Source organism: Olea europaea, chromosome 13 (genome assembly GCF_002742605.1).
Source record: "Olea europaea var. sylvestris chromosome 13, O_europaea_v1, whole genome shotgun sequence".
NCBI lineage: Eukaryota > Viridiplantae > Streptophyta > Magnoliopsida > Lamiales > Oleaceae > Olea > Olea europaea.
Window position 1 is genome coordinate 87860 of NC_036249.1, and position 17447 is coordinate 105306.

A 17447-nucleotide genomic window follows, 5' to 3' on the forward strand; every position below is an offset into this window, starting at 1 on the left:
TTGAACTAAAGAAAACAAGATTGGTTGCAAAAGGGTTCACTTAGCGATGGGGCATTGATTATATTGAAATATTCTCACCTGTTTTGTCGAAAAATTATTTTCGAATTATCATGACACTTGTGGCTCAGCATAATTTGGAGCCTCATCAAATGAATGTTAAAACAACTTTTGTAAATTGAGATCTTTCTGAAAATGTTTATATGATATAATTTGAATGTTTTGTTGTGAAGAGAAAAGAAAACTTGATATGCAAATCAAACAAATTCTTGTATGGCCTCAAACAAATATCACAAAAGTGGTATTTGAAATTTGATGATGTTGTAACCTTTATTGGTTTTGTCAAAAATACAGTTGATCATTACATTTATCTCAAAACTATTGAGAGAAATTTTATTTTTCTTGTCCTATATATTGATGACATTTTACTTGTCGGTAGTGACTTGGGATTGCTTCATGAGACAAAGAAAATGTTGTTTGTTAATTTTGAGGTAAAAGATCTTGGAGAGGTTTTTTATGTGCTTGGCATTGAAATATATCATGATAGAAATTGTGCCTTGCTGGGACTTTCTTAGAAAGTTTACATACTACGTTTTCTGGAAAATGTTCAATATACAGAACTGTACACTTGTGATGTACCTATCTTAAAAGGGAATAAGTTTAATGAAACTCAATGCCCAAGAAATGAGCTAGAAAGGAAATCTATGAAGATGATACTATATGCTAGTGTTATAGAGAGTTTGATGTATGCTCAATTTTGCACTAAACTATGTATAGTCTACGCAATCAGTGTCCTTATTAGGTTTCAGTCAAATCCAAGACAAGCATTGGAAAGCAGCTAAAAAAGTTATGAGATACTTGAAGAAAATTGAAGGTTATATGCTTACATTCCAACGTTTAAATCACCTTGATGTGGTAGGTTATTCATATTCTGATTTTGCTGGATATCAAGCTGATTTGAAATCAACCTCAGGTTCTATTTTCAAGATAGCTGATGGTGTTATCTCTTGGAAAAGTGTTAAACAGACTCTAGTGGCATCTTCTACTATACATGCTAAATTTATGGCATGTTATGGGGCTATAGTCTGAGCCGTTTGCTTAAAAAATTTCATTTATGGGTTGAAAGTTGTTGATTCCATCTCGAGACCAATCACTATTTATTGTGATAATAATGCACAGTGTTCTTTTCATTGAATAATAAAAGTTTTAGTAGGTCAAAGTATATTGATATCAAATATTTGGTTATTAGAGATAGAGTCAATGAAAGATTGACGAAAATAGAGCATATGAATATAGAGGTAATGATTGCAGATTCTTTGATTAAGGGACTTGCTCCAAAAAATTTTAAGACACATGTTGCTAATTTTTGTATTGTGGAAACATTTTTTTTTTCGTTAGTAAGAGTTATTTATGTAAAAGAAATATGATTTGGCTTAATCCCTTTACGAGGTACGTAGGTAACCCATATATTTTTCGGGTACAGCCTCTCCCAGTAATAAAATATATTTTTCCTTATCCATGAATTATTTTAAGCATGCATTTTGCTTATATCTTTTTATTATGATATTATTATAATCTCGAGATATGATGGATAAAGATATAAGATGAGTATCTCTTAGAAACATGTGGCTTCATTTTGATCTGAAGCATTATGATGACCAATATAAATTAACTCAGTTTTTTTATCACATTTGGTGCTAAGTTCATACCACATATTACCACATTGATTGGATAATGGGGATCCATGTCGATAAAGATGTTGGCATTTTATAGCGGTAGAATGGTTTAAATCGTTTAAATGGTATAACGATTTTCATGTTTGATATCAACATTCTTGTTGGACCGGATGTCAAAAGTTTTATTATAGCAATCAAATATTTGTCGAAGTGGGAGAATGTTGGAATAATTCTAAATATGGGTTTTCCATTCGATTGTAAATTTTACGGGTTAGAATTATGGCTCATAATGATACGGTAATTAAGCCCAAATATGTTAAGTGATCATTTTATGGGTTATGTTTTATATGATGTGATGATTTTAAGTATGTGGGCCGAAAATAGATGTAAATTCTAATTTAGGGTTTAAGTCATAGTAGGATGGCTCAATAATTTCCTATATAAATGCTAGATCCTCTCTCCTCTTCGTATTATTTTATTGGCTTGCTCCATTGACGGTTAATACTTTGTGAGATGCAAGAAGGGGAAAATCTAGCTGCTAATATTAAAATTCATGATGTCTTCCGCAAGTATGAATTTGAAATTTTGAACTATCGATTTATTATTTTGTGATTCTTGTTTCTTAGTATGGTTATCGTTAAATTCAATATGGTCATGAGTCCAAATGGGAAATGATAAAAACAGATTGTCCATGAAAGAACATAAATTTCTGAAAACAGCAGAAGTGAGAATGAAAAATAATTAAGAAAAAAGCTAGAATATATGCATGTGCATCATATCACTAATTCACATGTTTTCATTAGTACTAAGGGCCCCTATTTCTCAGATCCTTGTATTGTCTCTATCAAAAGAGAATCATAACAGCAAAACAAAAATACCTTGGCTAATTAAAGTACTCATGACTTGAATAATTACTTTTTTTTTTTTTTTTTAAAGAATATAATGTGTGATGAAGATATGCACTTAATTAACCTAGGTAGCATGTGCCTTTGTGTAGCATTATATGAATGCATATGATTAAAAGCTGAAAACAGCCTATAAGTATATTTATATGTTGTCATGGATCAAGAAATTTCCAAGAAACTATTGAGGGAGATGAATGAGTTTGAAAGGAAGGAATGCCACGTGGCAGAAAATCAAGAAGCATGAGTATTTAATTGAATGAATAGTGCATTATATGAATTATTTTAATCATGAAATTTTCATATTTTCTTGAAAGCTGGAGTTTTATATATTATAGAAGCTTAAAAATAGTGTGAAAGATGCAAAATCAAGATCTATTGCACATGGCAAGAAATGAAAGTGGTTTTCTTTCTTGAATTTTACGAATTTCTGTATTCCACAACGCCTCAACATAGATTATGAAAAAAGAGATTAATAAAATATTTCAACTAGAGAAAGAAAGTCATGTAGTATGACAAAATCTTCTATTGTATATGCTCTACATGAGAAATACACTTGTAAAAAGCAAAATTTTGGTCTCACCGGCTAATTTTTTAATCTTTAACATGAAAATGCTGCTTTTATTTTCTTTCTTTTGGTATGCTTACTTTTTAAATCATGCTACTTGATTGGTTACTCAAGTCTTCATGAGTTAAAATCATTATTAATTAACTTCTTGAATGTTGGTTAATTAGATTTTTTGCTAACAACATTTAGAAATTCAAAGAGTCAAAGAGAGGTAGGTCATTAGAGTTGATCAAATCATAGCATTTCTTGCTGCACATATAATCACATTTTAATTAGTAATAATAATATTATTTGACTAAAATTGCAATTACAATCATTGAACAAATGATTAGATAAAAAATCAGTCCTTTTAATTTATTGACCGATGGAAGGAAATTTACCCCTCTTGTCAAGAGTTTATCAGCCAATTGATTATGCTAAATGTCAACTCATCCTACGTGTATGTGGGTCCAAAATAAGTGGTTCTATTTGTTTATTTGCTTAATTTGTTCAATATTTAAGCTTACACTAAATTGTCGCGTAAGACATATTGAATAAAATTAAGATAAAACGATATGAAATGTTGAAGTAGTACATTTGTCAACAACCAAGATATATTGTGAATCAAATAAGAAAGTCAATTACCACTTGAGTAGTCGAGTAAATGAATGATGTCTTGTAAATAATAAATTGTTTGTAATACAATAACAACAAAAGATTGTGGATATCAAATAAGAAAAGTCTTTTAACTCATTGTGTAGTCAAGTCACCGAAGAAAAAATTATAATAATTTGTATGTATAATAATAAAAAAGTATTGTAAATATCAAACAGATCATGCTACGTGTACATTATGGTTTATATCATTGTTTACACTATTCCACGTGAACACCATCATCTCCCTTGATTTTCCCAACACCTTTTCATACTACTTCTCAGATCGTGCCACATAGGGGAGGATGCCAACTATAATGTAAAGGAAAATGTACATATGGCTCACATAACCAATCATATTAGGTGCATAATTAAACGCCAAAGATAATCATAATACGGATTAAATCAAATTGACAAGTTTAATTAATTAATTAATTCTTTGACAAGGACTTCATTTCGTTTTATTTATTTATTTATAACTAAGTGGGAAATGGAATATAATACTTAATAATTTAGATAAATTTATTATTAAAAGATATAAAATATATGGAAAATATCCAGCCAGGAAGAATCACAAGAATTTATTAATTGCTTTCACATTACTCTTAAGTCATATCTTGATTTGACCATTGAAGTTTAACAGGAATTTCTCCTCCTCTCTCCGAGATAGTGAAGATTAAGTTCTTGTGTGGAAGTAATTTAAATAATGCTACTTGTAATTAATCACTATCGTAATTGTCCTACATAATATACTTGTGGCGATTAGTGATATAATATAGGAGGCAAAAAAACTACTACATTAACACATCAAATCACAAATCGTCACGTAAAAGGTTCCGTAGGACGACTACTGCAGTGTGCAATTATGAATAGCGTTACTAAAGTAATTTTGTTGAAAAATATTATAGAGAAAAGTTATAGAAAAAATTCAAAAATTAAATATTTTTATAGAATTTATTGTTTAAAATGAATATGAAAAAAGCAATTTTCAAATAATCACTTCTAAACAAGAATTGAGTACAAAATATAGAATTACAGTTTTTTTTTTCCTAAAGAACAATATTGTGTAGGTCAACTAGTGTTACATAGCCAACCAGGCCAAGCCTCGAGGCACTTAACTGGTTGTTGGTCGTCCATTGCATTATATTTTATGTCTCTCTTTGGTACATATTCCTCAAAATTTATTTTTTTCCAAATATATTTTGAACAACATTCTAGTAAAATAATTAGCGCATAATGATCCATGACTTTTCTTTACTTTTTAACAAATTCTCTAAAATATCACTTTTAACAAAAATTTATTTTCAAAAATTTTTACATCAAACAAGCTTTAAGAGCATGTTTGAACCCTTTTTTTTTTTTTTGGTCAAAAATGTATTTTGAAATAGTATTTTAATAAAGACTGTGTGATTAAAAAATAAGAAAAAGTTTTGGATTTGTGTATAATATTATTTTATTGTATAATGTGTAGTTAAAAATAAATTATAGAAGAATGTAATTTGAAAATAATTGGGCCAAACAATCTGTAATGTACGATTAGAGATTCGGATTATCATTTACATAATCTATAGGTCGCCAAAATTGTGGAAGAGAGCAAACAAAATGGAAAATACATGTAGAAATTAGAATTATAATTATGCACTCAATCGGCATATACTCTTGAGTCCCTATTTGTCATCCTTTACTATACATTATTTTTTCTACAATACTCATTTTTAATCACACATTTTTATTAAAATAATATTAAAATCTTCTTTTTTAACCACATTCTGTCCATCCATCACAATTCCATAATATATTGAGTTTTTCCATATGTACAAAATTTATTTCACAGGAGGTATACAGAAATCTCACATGAATGTAAGTCTCACATGAATAAAAAAGTGCCAAAAAATCCATCCCACCACACCCCTGCTATGAGTAGTCTGTATGGATTCTGTGAAATTAGAATCTGTACGTCGAGCATCTCTAATATATTTCTTCAAATTAATGAGCTCAAACTGAATTGAATTCATCGACACATTATACTAAAATTAGGGGAAAAAACGATGCATTTTTCAATATTATTATGTTTTTCTTCTCGCACATTACATTCATCAAAACCCTAAAACCTGATGCTTCTCCAATTAATTCGTTAATGAGCACAACGTATTTACAAAAGAAGGAAGATAACAGTTCTAAACAATTATCATCATTCTGTTAATCTCACGAATTGTTCTTCCTTTGATTTGTTTTCACTACTGTAATTCATCGGCGAGATAATTCAAGAGATCCTGGAGGTCAATTGAATCTTCAGCTCCGCCATTGATGCTCAGAGACTCCAACACTCGTTGGAAGAGGAACCACGGCAAGGGATCCGCAAAACACCTTTTTGTTCGTAACCATACTCTTGCGCCGATTTATTCAGTAGCTTTATAAAAATCGGGTGAGTCAAAAGCTCGGCACTCACAACGAAGCGTTCCATTTCCTCGCCTACATACACCGGCAAGTGTCCCTCCGGTACATCGCCGCTCCTCTGGAAAGACACAGCCCATCGACACCTCGTCCTCGACTCCGATCGCAAAAGATAGTACTGCGAAGAATCTGCCACTCTTGCTAGCCTCCCTATCAATCTCTTCATTTTTTCAAGGAATTTTAGGAAATTTTGAGATTTGAAGAGAGATGGAGAGTTTAAATAGCAGATGCGGTGGGGTCACACAAAGGCTATTGGGAGGTACACAAGGTTGTACTGGCAGGTACAATTATTGCCAAGTGTGTATTACTTATTAATGTATGGTTTACTAAGCTGGTTTTTTAGATTTGGAAGGAACAATTTTTCTCTTTCTTTGGTAGGATGGAAAAGTTAAAGAGAATGAGACTATCGAAAAATACGGCGTTTTTCACGGGAATGACTTTCATGTGACACTCGTACGGTTTTAGACTGCAAATTTTGTTGAGTCTTGTTTGACAACTATTATTTTGACAAAATGAAATTTTGAATAATGATTTTTTTTTTACGTGTGTTAAATAGTGTTAAAGAGAATAAAAAAATTGAGAATTTACGTGTGAATGTGTGATTGAAATGAATATGTAGAAAAAATAGTTTTGAAATCATGACTTTCAAACAGGGATCGAATAGTATAAAAGTAATTTTTAATTGTGAGCCATGAATGAGAATGTGATGATCAATCTTTACTAAGTATACTTAAAAAAATTACTAAAACGTCAAATCGACATGATTTGAAACTCACTTATTTATAAGCAAAATTAATGTTACGGTTTACCGAAATGTCTTTTAGATTAATAAGTAACTTATTTATTTATAAATTTGATTAATAAAAAATATATGAAATTTACTTATTCACTTATAATTAAACTCACTCAAAATTACTCCACGCTCAGTTGCTCTTATCATCAAGTAATTTGGAATTTGTAATTCTTCATATTTTTAAGGATCTTCAGTAGTTATTGTAGTGATTCCTCAAATGTCAATATTTTTTACTACTGCTGTCAATATTTTTTACTACTGCAGGTGCAACCACACAAAACATCTTGTCAAAGTACTAGAAGAGGCTATAGTTGAGTTTAATCCATATGTAAAGTTTATGGGAGTAAGTTACCTCATCTGGATGCTGCATTCTGGAAAACTAAATTTTAGAGTAGTCACATTTTTTTCTTATAGATGTCTTTACGGGAAAAGTGTGATTTTTTACACTTCATGCAATAATTTTCATAGCTCTAGATCTCCTTTTTGTCCTTCCCATTCTCTATTTGCATATACTCGCACAAGAGTGTCTAGGTGTTTATCTATAATCTACATTCAGAGGGGAATGAAATCTCATATTGTATTAATGTAGCGTCTTTAGTTCATGTTAACTTTCACCATCATCCTCATCTATTTTGGTTCTTGGGTTTTTTAGGTTGGGTGCCTAAAATATCCTGGAATTTGCATAACACGGCAGAAGAAGGAATACCCATTTGTAGAAATATTTTATAACCCAGAACAGGTAAGTTCGGGTCTATTACTTAACCTAAGAAATGTGCAATCGGGCAAGCTGGGAATTGTAAAACAACATATAATTAAAAAATCTTACACTCAGAATAAGTTGTTTCTCACTGCTTGTCATGAATTCAATTATATGCGAAAAGGGCAGATGCCGTTCTTCATCTCACTTGTGGGAAGGTAGTGTATGAGTTGGATTATTAGGTGTTCACTGTGTGCTTTTGTGGTATTTTAGCATAATTTCAACTAGGTCGAGATCAGAGTAATTTGTAAACATAGAAATTGGAGTTCCGTAACCTAAATTATGTTCTTCTCATATTCTTATTATGTATTTCGTGGTTCCATTTTCTTCATCTTTATTTTGATGTGTTTGATTTTTTCTTCTTCATGTCTTTCTTTGAAGTTTTGTGGAACTTTGGGGAAAAATGGAAGATTGATGCAGAAATTGAAGAGAAACGACATCAGGTTATAGATTTCATATTTGCTTTAGTTTTTGCAGAGGAAGGAGGTGGTGTGGTGATTCTCAAAATTTAAAAAAAAAAATTAAAATTTTTTATTTTTTATTTTTATTTATTTATTTATTTATTTTTTGTGTTTTGAGGTGGTGGTGTGGTGATTCTCAAAATTAAAAAAAAAAAATTCATTTTTTTGTTTTGAAAAACTAACAAAAAGAACGCATTTTCAATAATTTCAAAACAAACACTCAAAACACAAAACTCAAAATGAATTCAAAACTCAAAACACAACTGAAATACAAAGAGAACACCCCCTAAGTCTTCAAAGTTTAACTTTTAATGTCATTTTAAATATCAAGAGTGTCAAATTAAATTATTCATGTCATTGTGCATATAAAGATTTAGGACTGTCATTTATTTATTTGGAGGCCATAAATTTCTAAATTCAACAAATTTAATATTTTTACTTATTATTTACTCTCTTGTAGTTTTTTTTTTTTTTCCTCTTTTTTTTAGCATTTACACAATTTTTTCATTAATTGATAAATTGGTGCATGAAGGAATAAGGGATGCTGATTTGACAGTCATTTTGTAAAAGTTTGTGCAATGTACTTGTACATTCTTTGTCATTTATAATGAATCATAAGTTTCATATTTTATTCTTTTATTATTAATTTATTTCTAGGTGGAGAACTTGGTGTAGTTTTTTAAACCCAGTCTTTTAAAGTTGGGAAAATTTTCATTTTACAATATCAAAATAGTCTTCTAAGCAAGCTTTTCAAAAGAACAGAGAATGCAGTTGTCAGAGGTTTCATTTTATATTTCTATTTAGTAGTAAATAACTACGAAAAATGGCATTGGGTGAGATAAGGGCAATGATTCAAAGGAGCAGTTTTTACACATTTTCTTGCAGCAGACCATGAGGAAGAGAGGCCACATGTCATCCAAGATATGATGATTAACATCTGAATAGGAAGATCCAATGCCTACTACTTTATTCTAAAATAGCAATCTTCCTTTTTATCTGATTTTCATATTACTTAATCGATAATTTTTTGATGCGGATATCATCCTAATCGGGCCAATTGTTGGGCCATTTTATCTTCTATTTATTATTTCAGGCTTTATGTCTCATTGGGCTTGTATATGAGTTTGGTCCGATTTATTGTTTTGTGATTTATATTATTGTAATTGGGATTGAAAGTTTAGTTTTGATGAATGAAATATTATTTGGTTGTTGTAGAATTCTCCTGTCTTCCCTCGTTCTCTCTTTCTTTTCCCTCTGTGATCCCGCTTCTTCTCTTTCTTGCTACTTTTCAATTTATTCTACATCAATTCTTGATATCAGAGCCAAAACCTGGAATTCGTTATTAAAATAGCTGCAATTGTAATTGTGTTGTCCCATTCATCCATCTGCTGTTCGATGCTCTCGCCACCAGCCAGAAGTTCCTTGGATGATGCTTAATCAATGTCCCAGAACATCTGGTACTTCCCAGCATCTTCACCACTTCACTTGTACAAAACCACCACCAATCTTCCATTAACATAGCATAATCAAGTCGAATATCTACAACAACCAACATCAACAATTCTGTACCTAGTAGCAGTAATCGTCTTCTGCCTATAACTGCCAACTATCAAAACCATTGCACCAAAGCCGTAGCACAATACATGCTCTCCACGTCTTCATCCACTTCCCAAACCGACCCAACCTCCCACAACTCCTTCACTTGCTGCAACCGTCGATCTTCACCTGCACAATTCACCACATCGTCCACAACCGCAAGTCCCATACACAAAAAATAGACCCGACCCAACATACAGCAACCCATCTCCCTTGTCTAATTATTTCTTCCAGCAACCCACTACCTAAAACTTAATAACCGCACGCAATCAATCCACCACGTCCACCAATCGACTGCAACTCTTGTTATCAACCCCCATTTCAGCTTTCATTCTACCACCACACAGTTTTCCCATACAGTTAACCCACATACCTTCGTGTGGTAGCCGCGCCGTCCTCGGACGACACCCACACCACTACTCAAGTTCTGTTGCCTGCACAAATACATCACCACTGTCAAATCGTCGCATCCTCATCGTGATCGATACCCGACTACTTAAGACGACCCCTCTCTTCCACAAATCGTGACTTCAAACTCGCAAACTCCAACAATAATCTGGACCATTACCCAAAGTCCACCATAGGGGTCGCCAATCGAGCATTGAACCTCCGATCGACAGTGATTATCACTGAAAGCCGGCAGCCTAGTCGCCACAGACGTGATCTGCTTCACAGTGTTGAACATCCCTTTTTTATATAGCCTCGTTGTGATTTGGGTTTGTTTATATTGTAATTAATCAATTTTGTTTGGACAAAAAAGAAAAAAAGAGAGAGACTGAAAAGAGAGTAAAAAAAAAATTATTATTATTTTTCTAACACCATTTTTCAAGTACCTCTTTCATTCCAGTTGATTGATCACAGCTTCTTCAAACGAACAAAAGGGAAGTCATTGTTTTAATTCATCCTCAATTATATTATTGTTTATCTTGAATTGCATCGATTAACTTTTGTGCTGTAGTCTTTACATAAAATTCGCGTGATTAAACTCTTAGACCTGCTAACTCTCTGACTTGCTATATTTCCACTTTTCCCATATTTATTTTATCTGCTTCTACCATATTTATTTTACGTGTTTAAGTTGTTGCCTAGTGTTTGACCATTGCTTTGTTATTTTACATAGATCAGTAGTACCTGCTTGACATAGTTGTTTTCATAATCCCCAAAATTTTATTTAAAATAAAAAAAGGGTTAAAATTTAAATGCTCAAGTTATTATTTTTATTTCTTGAACTAGTTATTTATTGATCTCGTCATTCACTGCATTTAGCTAGTGTCACATTGCATGCATTTGTGTAGTGGTCGTTTTGTCATACTCAATTCCAATACTGTGACTGTGGACCCTTCTCAATTTGATACCCTTACTCGACAATTAGCTCAACTACAGGCTCAATCAGCAACTGTCCAAACCGAGGTGATTGCCACTCGTGAAGAGAGTAGAGAACTAGCCGCCAGGGTGAACAATTTAGAACAAACCTCTCCCTCAACCGACGCTGATAACTCTGAAGCGTCTCATAACATACCATATCCTAGTTGACATGGTGGTCGACAGCGTGTTCATCATGGACGAAGGATTGGGGAACAGGAGCGCAATCATGAACGAGACCATGACCATTATGATATTCATTCACCTCCTCACTTTGAGGAGATACTTTCGAAACATCAAATTAAACGCTCTTACTTTCGATGGCTGTTTAGATCCTAGAGTTTTTATACAATGGATTAGAGACATGGATCGTTTCTTTTCATGGTATGCAGTCTCAGAGGACTGAAGAGTTCAATTTGCCAATTTGAAATTAATTGGTAATGCCCAACTCTTTTGGAAAGGCGTTCAGGACCTTCTTGAGAGGCTTCATGCACCTTCCGGTGGAAGTTGGGAGGAAATGAAGCGCCGCTTTCAAAAGAAGTATTTGCCCCACTCTTATAGGAGCAACTTGTTGGACCAGTGGAATACCCTCACATAAGGAAATCGTCCAGTGACTGACTATGTTACCCAATTTGATGATCTCTGAATGCGATGTCACATCGTCGAGGATGAAGCTATGACTTTAAGTAGGTTCAGACAGGACCTAAGAGACGATCTTCGGCGTGAGCTTGTCTTGCGAGGTGTCACCACTCTCGATTACGCTTATTCCTTGGTTCGAGATTACGAGTCGATTACTAAGACTCCGTATGGAAGGCGTAGTGATAATCGTCCATTCATCTCATCGGCATCACCTCCTTCCGTCAAATCTCTTCTAGGACCTCCACCGTCTAATGCACTCCCTACTTTACACAATAAAGGTAAAGCTCCTAAAACTTCAAAAACTTCTTCCAATGCTTCAATTGTAAGGGCTTCGGTTATATCTCCTCTAGACGTCTGAGTCGATCCTTAGTTATTGACGAGCGGAAGGATGTCGTTGATGAGACTTTAGAAGACCAAGTCTATAAGCCTAACTTTGAAGAGTTTGACGATTTGGGTGATAACGAGGATACCTTCTTAGGTTGCCTTTGTGCCCTTCCTGTAGGTTTAGGTTCTACTTCCCTGGCCCCCGACACCTCTCAGTTGAGTGTTTTGCGTTGTACCCTTACCCAACCTAAGGATGTCGATGATTGGCATCGTCATGTTATTTTTCATACTTACATCAAGATCAATAATAAGGATTGTAAGATTATTTTTGATAGTGGGAGTTGTATTAACGCGGTCTCTGTGACCACAGTGTCCCGTCTTGGGTTGAAATCAGTCCCGCCCCCCAACCGTACAGTAATTCTTGGGTTGACACTTTTTCTATAGCTGTGAAAGAGCGTTGTCTGGTGCCTATCCAATTCCTTTAGTATGAGAATCATATATGGTGTGACGTCATCCCTATGGATGTCGGACATGTCATTCTTGGTCGACCTTGGTTGTTCGATCTGGATGTAACTATCCATGGGCGATCAAATTCATGTTCCTTTGTATTTAACGAAAAGAAGATTCACCTTAATCATTTACCACCAAAATCTGTTGACTTACACCAAGCTAAAAAAATTGTCGAGAGGAAAGGATTACATGTGATTAGCTCTATAGAATTTGAACAGACAATCGTAAATGGCTCAATCGTATTTGCTGTGATTGTTATGGAAGTACCGTCAGATTCCCCACTAGCAACCCCTACTGAAGCCCAATCATTCCTTCAGGAATTTAAGGATGTATTTCCTGATGACCTCCCTGATCTATTGCCTCCCTTACGGGATATTCAACATGCTATAGATCTGGTTCCAGGTTAGTCTCTCCCAAATTTGCCTCACTATAGAATGAATTCTACTGAACATGCCGAGCTTCAGAGACAAGTGGGTGAACTCCTTCACAAAGGCTTCATCCGTGAAAGCTTAAGCCCTTGTGCAGTTCCCGCCTTTCTCACACCTAAGGATGGTTCTTGGAGGATGTGTATTGATAGTCGCGCTATCAATAAGATCACTGTCAAGTATCGTTTTCCCATCCCTCGACTTGATGATATGCTAGATATGATGGTCAGTGCCACAATATTTTCTAAAATCGATTTGAAGAGTGGATATCATCAGATTCGGATCCGTCCAGGAGACGAGTGGAAAACGACATTTAAAACGAAAGATGGTCTATACGAGTGGTTGGTAATGCCTTTGGCGTAACCAATGCTCCAAGTACCTTTATGAGGGTGATGGTACAGGCCCTTCGACCTTTCATGGGCAAATTCATTGTCGTATACTTTGATGAGATTCTCGTGTATAGCAAAACAAGGGAACAACATCGAGATCGTCTCACGCAAGTTTGCTCTACACTGCATACAACAAGTTTGTATGCCAATGTGAAGAAATGTTCTTTCTTCACGAATAGAGTTGTGTTTCTCGGGTTCATTGTTTCCGCTACGGGAGTATCTGCTAATCCTGCGAAGATTCAGGCAATTGATGATTGGCCTGACCCCAAGAACATACATGATGTTAGGAGTTTTCATGGTTTAGCTACATTTTATTGTCGTTTCATCAAGGGATTTAGTACGATCATGGCTCCTATCACAGTGTATGAAGAGAGGAGAATTTCATTGGACGCAGTAAGCAGCTAAAACATTTCAGTTAATCAAAGAGCGAATGACAGAGGCTCCTGTTATGCGACTCCCAGATTTTTCGAAAGTTTTTAAGGTCGAATGTTATGTGTCGGGGGTAGGAATATGTGGAGTCTTGAGTCAAGAACGCCATCCTATTGCTTATTTTAATGAGAAACTAAATGATGCTAAGCAACAGTACTCAACTTATGATAAGAAGTTGTACGCAGTTGTACAAACCTATTGGCGTCATTACTTATTACCCCACGAATTTGTCCTCTTTTCAGACCATGAGGCCCTTCGTTTCCTTAATTCCTAGAGGCGATTGAATTCTAGGCATAGCCACTGGATCGAATATTTGCAGGTCTATTCTCTTGTCTTAAAGCATAAAAAGGGTGCTAAAAATCGAGCTGCTGACGTTTTAAGCCGTCACATCTCTTTGTTGTCCGTCATGAGTGTTAAGGTCATATAGTTTGAAAGGCTTAAGGAAGAGTACGAGTCATGGCCCGATTTCAAAGACATTTTTCTTGCTTTGCAAAATGGGGAGTTGGACACCACTGATGGTTTCCGTTCGGAGGAGGGCTATCTTTTTAGATCCAATAAGTTGCGCATTTCGAGGACCTCAGTGCGAGACTTTATAGTGTGGGAAAGTCATGCTGGTGGGTTGGCTAGACATTTTGGGCGTGATAAGACCATAGAGGAGATTGAACGTCAATTCTATTGCCCAGTTTAAAGACAGATGTGGCCAAGATCGTTGGCACATGTAACACCTATCAGCATTCTAAGCAAAAGAGGTAGAACACAGGCCTCTATACGCCTCTCCCTGTCCCTAGTTGTCCTTGACAAAACGTTAGTATGGATTTTGTGCTAGGGTTGCCATGTACTCCAAAGAAACACGACTCCATTTTCGTTGTCGTAGATCGCTTCTCGAAGATGGCACACTTTATTCCATGTAACAAAACTTCTGATGCATCTAAGGAGGCTAAGTTATACTTTCATGAGATCGTCAAGCTATATGGCCTCCCTAAGACCATTGTCTCAGATAGGGATATGCGTTTAACTAGTCATTTTTGGCGAGCCCTATGGAGTATGGTTGACACTAAACTGAAATTCTCTACTGCATATCACCCACAAACGGACGGTCAAACTGAAGTTGTTAACCGCAGTCTTGGTAATCTATTAAGGTGTCTAGTCCAGAAAAATCTTAGGAATTGGGACTTAATTCTTCCTACTGCCCAACTTGCATATAACAGTTCAGTGAATCGGTCAGTATGTATGAATCCTTTTGAGGTTCTTCGTGGCTTTGAGCCTAGGAAGCCGTTAGACCTTATTTCCATGTCTCCACATGTTAGTGTGTCTGTGTCAGCTGACTCTTTTGCACAACATCTGCGTGACTTGTATATTGAGATTAATAAACAGCTAGAAGCGAGTAATGCATCATATAAACTTCGAGCTGATTTGCACAAACGCCACGTTGAATTTAATGTTGGAGATTATGTTATGATTCGAATTAGACCGGAACGGCATCCATCTGGGCCTGCTTCCAAATTACAAGCTTGTAGTGCTGGTCCTTTTAAAATTTTAAAGCGTGTTGGTCCAAATGCATATGTCATTGACTTACCATCACACTTTGGCTATCATCCTACCTTTAATGTTGAAGACTTAGTTGTTAACAAAGGCCAATTTCACCCCGCTGATGATCCTTTCACACCTCCATTTCTGGACCCTCATCCTGAATATGTTATCTCTGCCCCAATTCCACCTGCTGCAGCACGTAGAGATAAAATTGATGATATTCTAGATACACAGATCATATTAATCAAGAATGGAGACATTCAGCGCTTCCTTGTTCATTGGGAGGGCCGTCCTGCTTCTGATTGTACTTGAATCTCCAAAGAGACACTTCAACAGCTTGATCCTGATTTGTTGGAGCATTATAGGAGTTAACAAGATCTTCCCTTATCGGACCACCACCCTTGCGTGTCTATAGACGCCGAAAGAAGTTTGCTCAACCACTCAATTTGTGGCTAGGAGATTGACAGCAGCCTTTTGTGTTCTACCTCCTTGACGGACCTCGGAAGAGTTGATGCAGACATCATTCTTATCGGGCCAATTGTTGGGCCATTTTATCTTTTATTTTATTTATTTCAGGTTTTATGTCTCATTGGGGTTGTATATGGGTTTGGCCCAAGCCCAAGTTTATTGTTTTGTTATTTATATTATTGTAATTGGGATTGAAAGTTTAGTTTTGATAAATGAAAAATTATTTGGTTGTTGCAGAATACTCCTGTCTTCCCTCGTTCTCTCCTCCTTCTCCCTCTTTTCCCTCTGTGATCCCTCTTCTTCTCTTTCTTGCTACTTCTCAATTTATTCTACATCATTTTTCCTTTTAACTTGTTCTCTAGGTTTAATTTGGCCTCTTCGATGAAGACAAAGTTAAAGTTTTACAGTTATAACAAATTAAATTTCCTTTTTACTATGACAATCTTTTTGGAATATCTATAGTTCCATTTATCAATATAGTTATGTTTACTCTAATTTTTAGGTTCATGATAAAGCCAATAAGGTTGAGCCTCTTCAATACATTGGCATAACGATGCGAAGCTTGTGTTGATCTTCCAACCATTTATAGTAAGCAATGAGTCTATACCATAAAATTGGTGCAAGAACCACTAATGATGGTGTGCCTTTATTTTACAGAAAGAAGGATAAATTTTATGTTCATGTCACGAGAAAAATGAATAATTATTTACATGCTGTCCATAGTTGTAGATATGAGGTGAAGTTGCCCTTCCCAACTAGCCTGATGATTTCTTTGTTGACATTTGATTAATATATTTTTGCTTTCATCCAAGAACAACAAAACTATTAGAGTGTAACATTTTGTGGATCATACTTTCCATCAAACCAAGGAGATCAAAGACTTTTAAGAGTAAATGTTCAAAAATTGCACCCTTGAGATAGAATTAAGCACTTGAGTATAGATGCTAGTAGTGGTATAATAATAGATTTCATGGAGAAGATTATGCAGAAGGTCAATTAGAAGTAAGTTTAGTAAATCAAATTTTAAACAATGTTAACTTGTAAGAAAGGTGCATTGCAAATGGAACACTCAAGACATAAATGGTTAAATAGTTTTTCTAACAAAGTTTATTGAACTTTCCTCTTAGGCCTTTTGCATACATTATTTACTTCTTCCTCTTCGTTCAAATTTTTGATTGATCCTTATATCTTTATAAAATATCATTTCTTTAATACAAATATGTATAGAAATTTTGAAATACAATCTCTCGTTAACTCTTAACATTCATGATGCTAACATTGCCTTCAGTATCATAAAACCTGTGCATTGCATGGGCCAAAAACTAGTCTATCTCTTCTCTTAAAAGAGACAATCCTAAAATCACTGTTCATTTTTGTAGCCCTGATTTTTAAGTTGAAAGTGGATATTTACTGTTCTCAACTGGTTCTCTACTGTTCATAAATCTCTTTCTAAAAAGAACACAAGAAAAGCTTGCCACTTCTACAGTTCTCTCAAATGCTAATAGAAATTGGGCATCCCTCTCTTCCACCCCACC

At 34.7% G+C, this 17447-nt stretch overlaps 1 pseudogene; it reads right to left on the minus strand.

The window, feature by feature from the left end:
• Window positions 1-5826: 5826 nt before the first annotated feature.
• LOC111408168 lies at window positions 5827-6504 on the minus strand (annotated as a pseudogene).
• Window positions 6505-17447: the final 10943 nt, after the last annotated feature.